This window comes from Anabrus simplex, chromosome 4, assembly GCF_040414725.1.
Source record: "Anabrus simplex isolate iqAnaSimp1 chromosome 4, ASM4041472v1, whole genome shotgun sequence".
Taxonomy (NCBI): Eukaryota; Metazoa; Arthropoda; class Insecta; order Orthoptera; family Tettigoniidae; genus Anabrus; species Anabrus simplex.
This window is the reverse complement of record NC_090268.1, coordinates 142635292-142646347: the sequence shown is the minus strand read 5'-3', so window position 1 is coordinate 142646347 and position 11056 is coordinate 142635292. Positions and strand designations below refer to the sequence as shown.

The 11056-nt window shown below is 40.7% G+C and overlaps 1 pseudogene; it reads left to right on the top strand.

The window, feature by feature from the left end:
- Positions 1-251: 251 nt before the first annotated feature.
- On the top strand, positions 252-881 carry LOC137500468 (craniofacial development protein 2-like; annotated as a pseudogene).
- The last annotated feature ends 10175 nt before the right edge of the window (positions 882-11056 follow it).

The following is an 11056-nucleotide window of genomic DNA, read 5'->3' as shown; positions in this document are numbered from 1 at the left end:
TCTACAAGCTTCATTCAGGGCAGGGTCCACAGTCTTGGCGTGGGATGACCTATACCACACAGGGGATGCGTATTCCGCAGCAGAGTAACACACAGCCAGTGCCTTTGCACCCCAGTTTGTACCTCCCATTTCACATGCGAGGGACTCCTTGGAAACAACTTGGCGAACGAAATAGAATTCGATGGGAAGCTATCAATATTAATGGGGCTTATGGAAGAAAGAAGGTAGAACTGGCTGAGTCAGCAAAGAGGATGCATCTGGATGTGCTAGGAGTAAGTGATATTCGGGTAAGGGGAGATAATGAGGAAGAGATAGGAGATTATAAAGTGTACTTGACGGGGGTTAGAAAGGGAAGGCCAGAGTGTGGGGTAGGGCTCTTTATCAGGAATACCACTGCACGCAACATAGTTTCTGTTAGGCACGTAACTGAGCGAATGGTATGGGTAGATTTGTGAGTTGGAGACATTAGGTCTAGAATTGTCTCCGCGTATTCACCATGTGAGGGTGCAGATGAGGATGAAGTTGACAAGATTTATGAAGCATTGAGTGACATCGTGGTCAGGGTCAACAACAAGGATAGAATAGTGCTAAAGGGCGATTTCAATGCGAGAGTTGGGAATAGAACTGAAGGATACGAAAGGTTGATTGGTCAATGTGGGGAAGATATGAAAGCTAATGGGAATGGTATGTGTTTGCTGGAATTCTGTGCTAGTATGGGTTTAGCAGTTACGAATACATATTTCAAGCGTAAGGCTATTCACCGCTACACATGGTAGGCTAGGGGTACCGAATCCATAATAGACTAGATCTTAACCAACTACGAATTCAGGAAATCTGTTAGGAATGTGCGTGTTTTCCGGGGATTTTTCGATGATACAGACCACTATCTGATCTGTAGTGAACTAAGTATCTCTAGGCCTAGGGTAGTGAAAGTGAAATCTGTCTGCAAACGAATAAGGGTAAAAAAATTCCAGGACGAGGAAATTGGACAGAAGTACATGGATATGATTAGTGAGAAGTTTCGAACGGTAGACAGTAAGCAGGTCAGGATATAGAAAGTGAATGGGTAACACACAGGGATGCTGTAGCAGAAACAGCAAGGGAATATCTAGGAACAACTGTATGTAAAGATGAGAAAAGGCGAACATCTTGGTGGAATTATGAAGTGAGAGCAGCTTGTAAACGTAAAAAGAAGACTTATCAGAAATGGCTCCAAACAAGGGCTGAGGCAGACAGGGATTTGTACGTAGATGAAAGAAACAGAGCGAAACAAATAGTTGTTGAATCCAAAAAGAAGTGGTGGGAAAATTTTGGTAATAACCTGGAAAGGCTAGAACAAGCAGCAGGTAAACATTTCTGGACAGTAATAAAGAATCTTAATAAGGGAGGGAAAAAAGGAAATGAACAGTGTTTTGAGTAATTCAGGTGAACTCATAATAGATCCCATGTAATCACTGGAGAGGTGAAGGTAATATTATGAACATCTTCTCAATGTAAAAGGAAATCATCTTGGTGGTGTTGCGAACAGCCAAGCTCATGGGGAGGAGGAAAATGGCGTTGGTGAAATTACGCTTGAGGAAGTGGAAAGGATGGTAAATAAACTCCATTTCCATAAAGCAGCAGGATTAGATGAAATTAGACCTGAAATGGTGACGTATAATTGAAGGCAGGGATGAAACGGCTTCATAGCATAATGAGATTAGCATGGAGTGTTAGTAAGATACCTTCACATTGGACAAAAGCAGTAATTGCAACTATGTATAAGCAAGGGAACAGGAAGGATTGCAACAACTATCGAGGTATCTCATTGATTAGTATACCAGGCAAAGTATTCACTGGCATCTTGGAAGGGAGGGTGCGATCAGTCGTTGAGAGGAAGTTGGATGAAAACCACTGTGGTTTCAGGCCACAGAGAGGCTGTCAGGATCAGATTTTCAGTATGCGCCAGGTAATTGAAATATGCTAAGAGAGGAATACGAAGTTGTGTTTACGTATCGTAGATGTAGAGAAAGCATATGACAGGGTACCGAGGGAAAATGTGTTTACTATACTGGGGGACTATGGAATTAAAGGTAGATTATTAAAATCAGTCAAAGGCATTTATGTTGACAATTGGGCTTTAGTGAGAATTGATGGTAGAATGAGTTCTTGGTTCAGGGTACTTACAGGGGTTAAACAAGACTGCAATCTTTCACCTTTGCTGTTTGTAGTTTTCATGGATCATCTGCTGAAAGGTATAATATGGCAGGGAGGGATTCAGTTAGGTGGAAATGTAGTAAGCAGTCTGGCCTATGCTGACGACTTGGTCTTAATGGCAGATTGTTCCGAAAGCCTGCAGTCTAATATCTTGGAGCTTGAACATAAGTGCAATGAGTATGGTATGAAAATTAGCCTCTCGAAGACTAAACTGATGTCGGTAGGTAAGAAATTCAACAGAATTGAATGTCAGATTGGTGATACGAAGCTAGAACAAGTCGATAATTTCAAGTATTTAGGTTGTGAGCTCTCTGAGATTGAGTCAAGGTGTCGTAAAGCTAATGTAGTGAGCTCGCAGTTGCGATCAACAGTATTCTGTAAGAAGGAAGTCAGCTCACAGACGAAACTATCTTTACATCGGTCTGTTTTCAAACCAACTTTGCTTTACGGGAGCGAAAGCTGGGTAGACTCAGGATATCTTATTCATAAGTTAGAAGTAACAGACATGAAAGTAGCAAGAATAATTGCTGGTACACACAGGTGGGAACAATGGCAGGAGGGTACTGGGAATGAGGAGATAAAGGCTAATTTAGGAATGAACTCGGTGGCTGAAGCTGTACGCATACATCGGCTTCGGTGGAGGGATCATGTGAGGCGAACGGAGGAGGACAGGTTACCTAGGAGAATAATGGACTCTGTTATAGAAGGCAATAGAAGTAGAGGTAGACCAAGACTACGATGGTTAGACTCGGTTTCTAACGATTTAAAGATAAGAGGTATAGAACTAAATGAGGCCACAACACTAGTTGCAAATCGAGGATTGTGGTGACGTTTAGTAAATTCACAGAGGCTTGCAGACTGAACGTTGAAAGGCATAACAGTCTATAATGATTATGTATGTATGTATGTATGTATGTATGTATGTATGTATGTATGTATGTATGTATGTATGTATGTATGTATGTATGAATGTATGTATGTATGTATGTATGTATGTATGTATGTATGTATGTATGTATGTATGTATGTATGTATGTATGTATGTATTGTCCCCGTACTAGGTCTGCCGGCAAACAAGAGACATCCCAGGGGTGCTCAGTTCACAGGACCGCAGACTTAACAAAATATGCAAGTGGCAGGATTGACATAAGGTTTTGAAAATATGAATGTTTCGAGTATAGAGAACATATCACACTTTTATACAAAGAAAATGAAATATTAATCATCCTGACATCTATGATAATGAAAATAATCGCTACGTTACGTTAATTACTATTGCTCTTGATCTGACAAAAAATACTAACAAATGGGATGGTACACGTAACTTAGTTTTTCCTACCATTCTAACAGCGTGTTGAATATAACATTACTTTTTCTTCGTTTGAAAACATTCATTTAGTAATTTAAAGTTTGATTGATTAGAAAAATGAGATCTTTCGTAGAATTCCTCGAACAATCTGGAAAAATGCATTAATTTTAATGAAGTGTATAACAGAAAATATCCATATTAGTTCATTTACTACCCTGACAAAACATGGACTGAAATTCTGTTCATCAAAAATTTTGTTAACATTTAAATGAAAATTTGAACTTGCCTTTGTTTTCTGAAAGTTAATTAGAGACGTCGAATATATCTGTCACGTCTTCCCACTTATCTCCTCGTGAGAACTAATAACAAAACTTATTATTGCTTGGTCATTAAAAGAATAAATTGAGAATTATGACCCTACGGAAAATCAATAAATAGAAAAAAATCTTCAAAATGAAAATCCTGTCCACATAATGAATCAACACCATCAAAGTGTCACACATCACCACAACACAAATGCACAGAAAATAAATATCTTGACACTAGAAAATCTCTAAATCGACAACTAGCTACTGAAAAATGCCAAAGAAAGAAATATTTACAATATTTACATGTCATCATCGGGTGTTAACCAATCTCACCAATCGCCCGTTAGCTCGTTCCATCATGTTAAAAGGTAAAGTCTCCACGTGAGTACGAAATAAGACATCGAAAATTGAGCATGCATGGTTCCGAACTGTAAATTTATCAGGATATTCAATTGAGGATCTATTCCCTAGACCTAAGGTCCTCCAGTAAGATATACACGTACATTAAACTTAGAATTACTGACTTTCGTTAAGACTATTAGGATATTATCCTAAATTATGGAGTACATCGATCAACATGAACTTGTCCTTATCAAAAGAAGACATTCCTATATTAACTACACCTCTTTTAATCTCGAAGATTTCGTATTTCCATTATATCATGATCAACATCATGTATAAAAATATTAACCATTAGCACGTGAAAATTCAATTTCACAAAGATTCATAACGTACGTACACATTCCTCATAAAGTACACGTACAGTACAACATAATAACGACGACCATAACACATCGTAACCACTTATCACGCATGTGTAGTCATGAAAATTATAAGGACCTGTCATCGTCCCAAAACAAGTCATATTCTCATTAAATTTGTCTCGATGATTAACTAATCCATTAGTTATCATATACCAAAATGCATGTACTCTAAACAAATTCATACACTCGATTCGGAATTAACATCCTGATGACATGCTATCGTAAAATACGAGGTACGAGTCCAGTTACCGTGAAAATGTTACAAAATATTGGGAAAATATCCCCTTGATAAATTCTTCGGACACAGATTAACTCACTATCATAATGAAATTCGTACAATGAGAATGGATGGTTCCGATAACACATGGATAACTTCAACTGATCCATCATCTTCAAACTCGACAGCACGTGGTCATGAATCAAGCAAGTATACAAATTAAGCTACAAGTCCTATCTCGCATCTAAGAAATAACCCGTGAAATACCGTGAAAATAAATCGACTAGATATTACAAAACAAACCTGAGGAAAGATTAAGTGTAGAAGTATAGAGCTACATAGAACAGATATAAATAAGACGTTGTCGACTTAACTTATTTAGTTGTCTTCACATCTCGAAGTCTGGGGCCCTCAGTCACCCATTCTAAGGCGAAAGTCCCTGCATTTTGCCGCTGCCGACGCTGGTCAATGGGCTTAGAACTTCATGATGAAATGTGTGGAGTCCGTAGCATGAACTTCCATTTTCTGGCGATGATAACGTAGAGGTCCTCTTCCACGTTTACACCCGTAAGATTGCTGAAACTTGTACCAAATGTATTCAAAGAAATCCTGAGCACACATGTAATTTAGGATGAAAAGAACGCGTACTTTAGAAACTTATCTGCTATTTCGCCATCATTTTATTGCACTACTTAGGTCGTAGATTTGCACAATTGTAGAAAGCGTCGAACACAGGAATGAGTCCCCTATCCCTGATGATAGTATTCCACTGACGTTCTGCGTTGAAACCGCTAGCGAAGTACACGAAGTGACTGTAGAGGGTAGACCAGGAACAGGTGAGAGCTTTTACTCTTACAACTTGCCTTAAATATCGTTGCATAGCGTTCGTTGTAGGAAGTGAAGTCAACTCAAGTACTGAATTCTTCTCGGGTTTGATTAAATAATATCACCTTCATTTCTAGCCGAAACACCGTTGAAATCAAGTAAAAATTCAGTTATTAATTTTTATAATTCACACGTGACATTATTAACACGGTTCTGTCAAATGATTCATATGTACCTTCTTAATTATGCGTATCACGGCACCAAAGATATTATAAATATTTCATTTTTACAAATCCATGTGATTGCAGATGAACATATTCTGGCTATTTTTTGTCTCGCTCGCTTTTATTTTTATTGTTTTTTCCTGTCAGCCAGCTACCCCCTTCACGTCAGTTACAGGTTCTCTATTACCTGGCCAAGGCCACACACGCCATTGCCGACAAAGTGAACCCCAGTAACATACTGACCCATATTGTCAGCCGAGACCTGGATACGGTCACAGTATGTATGTATGTATTTATGTATGTATTTATGTATGTATGTATGTATGTATGTATGGATGGATGGATGGATGGATGGATGGATGGATGGATGGATGGATGGATGGATGGATGGATGTACCAGTATTTCTTGTTTACTCTATAACCTGACTCCAACTGCAATTTCAACAATTAACACTTTTCTTCATGAATCCAACGTCACTTTATAAGTCGCTATCATATTACTCTTTCATTTGTCATTTGTCGGTATGCTTCTGACTTCCTTTGTGTCTACAACCTGATCGGTTTTTTATGGTGACTCTTTATCCATCATCAATTATGCTTCTATTTTGTTAATTGTGCTATTGTGCTACTTAGTGCTCCCTGTGTGACTCTTATAGCTTGCATACGATACCGTTTACGTTTTATGAGTTACTCAAGTCTATAATGCGCACTCATTTTCACCAACCCTTGTTTTCCTTTCGTGTGTATAATGCAGTACTCGCATTAGTTTATTTATATTTATAAGTGTTACCGTCTTTTTGTGGTAGTTATGCGTGAAAGAATGTGCGGGGTGGTGAACAGGTCTCAAGTTACGAAAGTAAAATTAATTTAAAATTTAACAAGGTTATATTTTCTTTTCAAAATAAAGAAATAACAAGCATGGCAAGTACAGAGTAGCAAGTCAAAAGGGTAGTTACAATATTTACAGGATTTGGGCTTCGAGCCCTGACTTCACAATGCTTGGGCAATCAGCCCAACCTTACTTCAAAATAAGTATTAACAGAGGGGCAGAAAACCCCATTCATGCTCAGGAGCACTTGCTCCAAATTACACCGAAAAGCCTCCACGAGGCATACAACACTCAATTTTCGAAAAAGAGCCACTCGCTCTCAACTTTAAGCCTCTCAAAGGCCACACCAAACTCCACCTTCAAGTTGTCCTCACTGGACATAGACACAGGGGTAAAATACCCAACCTACTGAGGTCTATTAAATGAAAAGGGGTAATTACATGACCTCTAAAATAACAATTTGAGAGGAGGCGATCTGCACTCCTAATACACTTGTTTTTAAAACCTAATCTGGCTCTAGGCCACTAATGCAAGGGCTAATCCCATACTACAGAGGTGACTTTAGAAAAGAACAATTTGTTTTACGTTAACTAAGAATAGGTTGAGAAAAATAAGTTCACCTCAAAACAATATGATTGGGAGCTCGAGAGGGTTAAGCACTCTCTATCCCGATATGCAGTTTAAAAGATGGAATAGATACAAGTTCCTTTACATTTTAAGGAAGGTTACATAATGGAAAAACTTCGGACCCGCCCCGAGAGTTAAACTGCTGAGCAAGCAAGAAAAGAAGTAATTAATCGGCCATTACCTGGTTGTTGACCGCTGCCGGAGAAAGAGGCGCTTCCCGCCCCCTGCTATGTACTTTACACACTGAAAGATGGAACAGAAGTGGCTCGGAGACCCTAAAATCAGCAGTTTATATACTCTCGCGGAAGGTTCGAGGCGTTAGGGGAATGAGAACACCCTCCCACAAACTCTTTATTGGGTAGGATACAGCAACATATTCAAGTTGGGGGAAGATACATCCGATTGGTCAGAAATTAATAAAAGAAATTCGGGATTGGCTAAATACAAAACAAGGGGAAAGAGAGGGGTATACAGCCAACTTAAACAATAACAGAAGGAAATTTAACAAGAAACAAACTTTTGAAATAAAAATTTCTCCAAAAAATAGTTCTTTCACTCCGCACTAGGGTGCACTATTGTTGATCTTCAGTAGTGTCCTCTAGAAGAGAAAGTTCACACTTCTTACTACAAGCAAAACAAAAATACGTCGAAAATGACACAGTTCAAAAACACCAAAATTTCCAGGTAGTGACATCTTCTGAGAAACTTGAAAAATAATACCGTCAATAAAGTTCAGACTTCCTCCAGCAGAGGAGTTTCAACTGGCGCACATTTTAAATTAGCGGCGTGGAGGTGTACCGCCCGGTACAGACCTCCCCCCCCAAAAAAGTTCCTCCAGGGGTGACACATGAAATCTGTTTGAAACAAGGTCCAAGTTATGATGTGGATATGAAGATTGATTGCAGAAGCATTTATAAGATTTTCTTAATTTGGTTTGATTCAGTTTCAAAATTTTTGTTGTGACTTGGTGAAGTAAAGTCTTTATGTTTGTAGTAGTTGAATTCAGAAGATAAACTTTTAATACTTGAAAGTGAATAAAATTTTGCAAGGTCCACCAAATATTGCTGTTGAATTCCCAAGTGTAGTAATTGCCACTGGCGTAGCCAAGGGGGGGGCCCACTGGGGCCGGGCCCCCCCCAAAATATTTCCTGAAACTAGAGCGATGATCACCCGTTGTTTTACGTACGGTACGAACAACTTAAAAACGTACGCCGAAATGTTAAGTTAACGTAGCGACAAGAATCTACTAGCAGGGCTCAATAGGCCCATACATAAGTCTCCACATTTGTACTGCTTGAATGAAAGGAAGACACTTAGGATTGTGATGCGCGGGGATATTTACCTGTAGAGGCCTCAGTATTGAGAATGTAACAGTGTGTTGACAAATGTCAAGACATGGAGAAAAGGGCAATTAGGAAGGGATTACTCAGTAGGGGGCCGGAACGTGACCACCGAGATAACAACATCGTGTCAGCTTTTGCATATCGGTTTCAGGAAACAACAATGTCCTAGGGATCCTCGGGTTGTACCGTGGTTGAGAGATGTGCTGTGTTTAAGTTGCAGAGCTGGGAAGACTGTGACAGGATTGTGAGCTGCACGTTAGTTCCTCATTTTGTGCCATATAAGTAACTTTTTTTAAAGAGGGACCGTTCTATCACTGAGAAGCCAACACCATGTGCATCCTCGGTAAGTTATAAAAATGTTTTTTTACTTTTAAAATAACAAGACAATCGCGGAGTCGTGCCTAAGTTCGATAGGTAGGCCTATATATTTTATCAAATGCCCGGGGACTGATTGGAACCTCAAATGGCACCATCAAAAGTGCGGGTAACTATTTTGTAATTGGCGGGCGTGATAACTCAGTTCCAATGGTTCTATCTTCTCATCAGGACGGCCCAGGCTTGAATCGCAGTCGATACATGAAACGTTTTTAAAATGGGAAGTCACGTTCTATTGATAAGGTTTCTACTTAAAACACAGATCCCGTCTCTTACATTTCCTTACACTTTTGAGCCAGAACCGCATCATTTATGGTGGCGTATTTTGAGTGTGGATACAACTTTTCCTTGGAAGGGGGTGTGAAAAGATTTTTTATTTTTTATTTAGAATTTACTTTACGTCGCACCGTAGGTCTTATGTCGACGATGGGAAAGGAAAGGGCTGAGAGTGGGAAGAAGCGGCCGTGGCCGTAATTAAGGTACGGCCCCAGCAATTGCCTGGTGTGAAAATGGGAAACCACAGAAAACCATCTTTAGGGCTGCCGATAGTGGTGTTCGAACCCACTATCTTCCGGATGCAAGCACACAGCTGTGCGCCCCTAACCGCACGGCCAACTCGCCCGGTGGATATAAAAAGAAAGCTTGTCCTACCGAGTGCGGTGACGGATCTTCAGTAGACATTGTTGGTTTTGATTGTTACCATGTACAATCATAGCTTCTGTACTCTTAACAGTGGGTGGGGTTACTGTTCGTAAAATTGATAATATCATTCTTCATTTGTGAGGAAGTAGAATATTTATTTAATTTCTCTTCTTAAAAAAGGAACCACTTCGGTACTACACTCCGTGAAGGTGACTACCGTCCAGGCCGTAGATATTTCGATTTCGGGAGACTCAAGGAAAACTCTACTGCACCCCAAAACAAGGTTTTATCCTCCCGATCCCATGCCTTTCTTAACTCTGTCAGTGCCGGGAATCGAATGCAGAATGCTTTAAGTCAAATTCGTAAATAAGGAGACCTAAAAGTAACCAGCCGGCCCCACGGTGTAGGGGTAGCGTGCCTGCCTCTTACCAGAGGCCCCGGGTTAGTTTCCCGGCCAGGTCAAGGACTTTTACCTGGATCTGAGGGCTGGTTCGAGGTACACTCAGCCCACGTGTTTATAATTGAGGAGCTATCTGACGGTGAGATGGCGGCCCCGGTCTAGATCCCCCTGTGGGTTGGGGCGGTAGAATAACACCCACGGTATTCCCTGCCTGTCGTAAGAGGCGACTAAAAGGGGCCCCAGGGGCTCTGAACTTTGGAGCGTGGGTTGGTGACCACGGGGCCCTCGGCTGAGTCCTTACATTGCTTCCACGTACTTGTGCCAGGCTCCTCACTTTCATTTATCCTATCCGACCTCCCTTGGTCAACTCTTGTTTTTTTTTCGACCCCGACGCTATTAGGTTTGCGAGGGCTAGGGAGTCTTTCATTTTCACGCCCTCCGTGGCCCTTGTCTTTCTTTGGCCGATACCTTCATTTTCGAAGTGTCGGACCCCTTCCATATTTTCCCTCTGAATAGTGTTGTATAGAGGATGGTTGCCTATTTGTACTTCCCCTTAAAACAATAATCACCACCACCACCATCCCGGTCTAGAAAGCCAAGAATAACGGTGGAGAGGATTCGTCGTGCTGACCACACGACACGACGTAATCTGCAGGCCTCCGGGCTGAACAGCCGTCGCTTGGTAGGCGATGGCGCTTCGGGGCTGTTACGTCATGGAGTTTGGTTTGGAAAAGTGAACAGAGAAGGAAGCGACACCCCTGCAAGGCTCCTTAGCTTCCAGCTAGTTCTTCTGCCCGGCCTCGTGCATTTAGGACAGTAAGAAAACGTACGGCTTAATAAATGCTCCTCATAAAACCTTTGTAAAAATACTAACTACATCTATTTATAACAATAATCACAAACGCCTTTTCATGTGGCTCAGTTGGTTGTGTCTCTGTCCTTCTGAGTCCGAGTTCGCAGGTTCAAATCCCGGCTTGGATCGGTAACCCTTAAAACG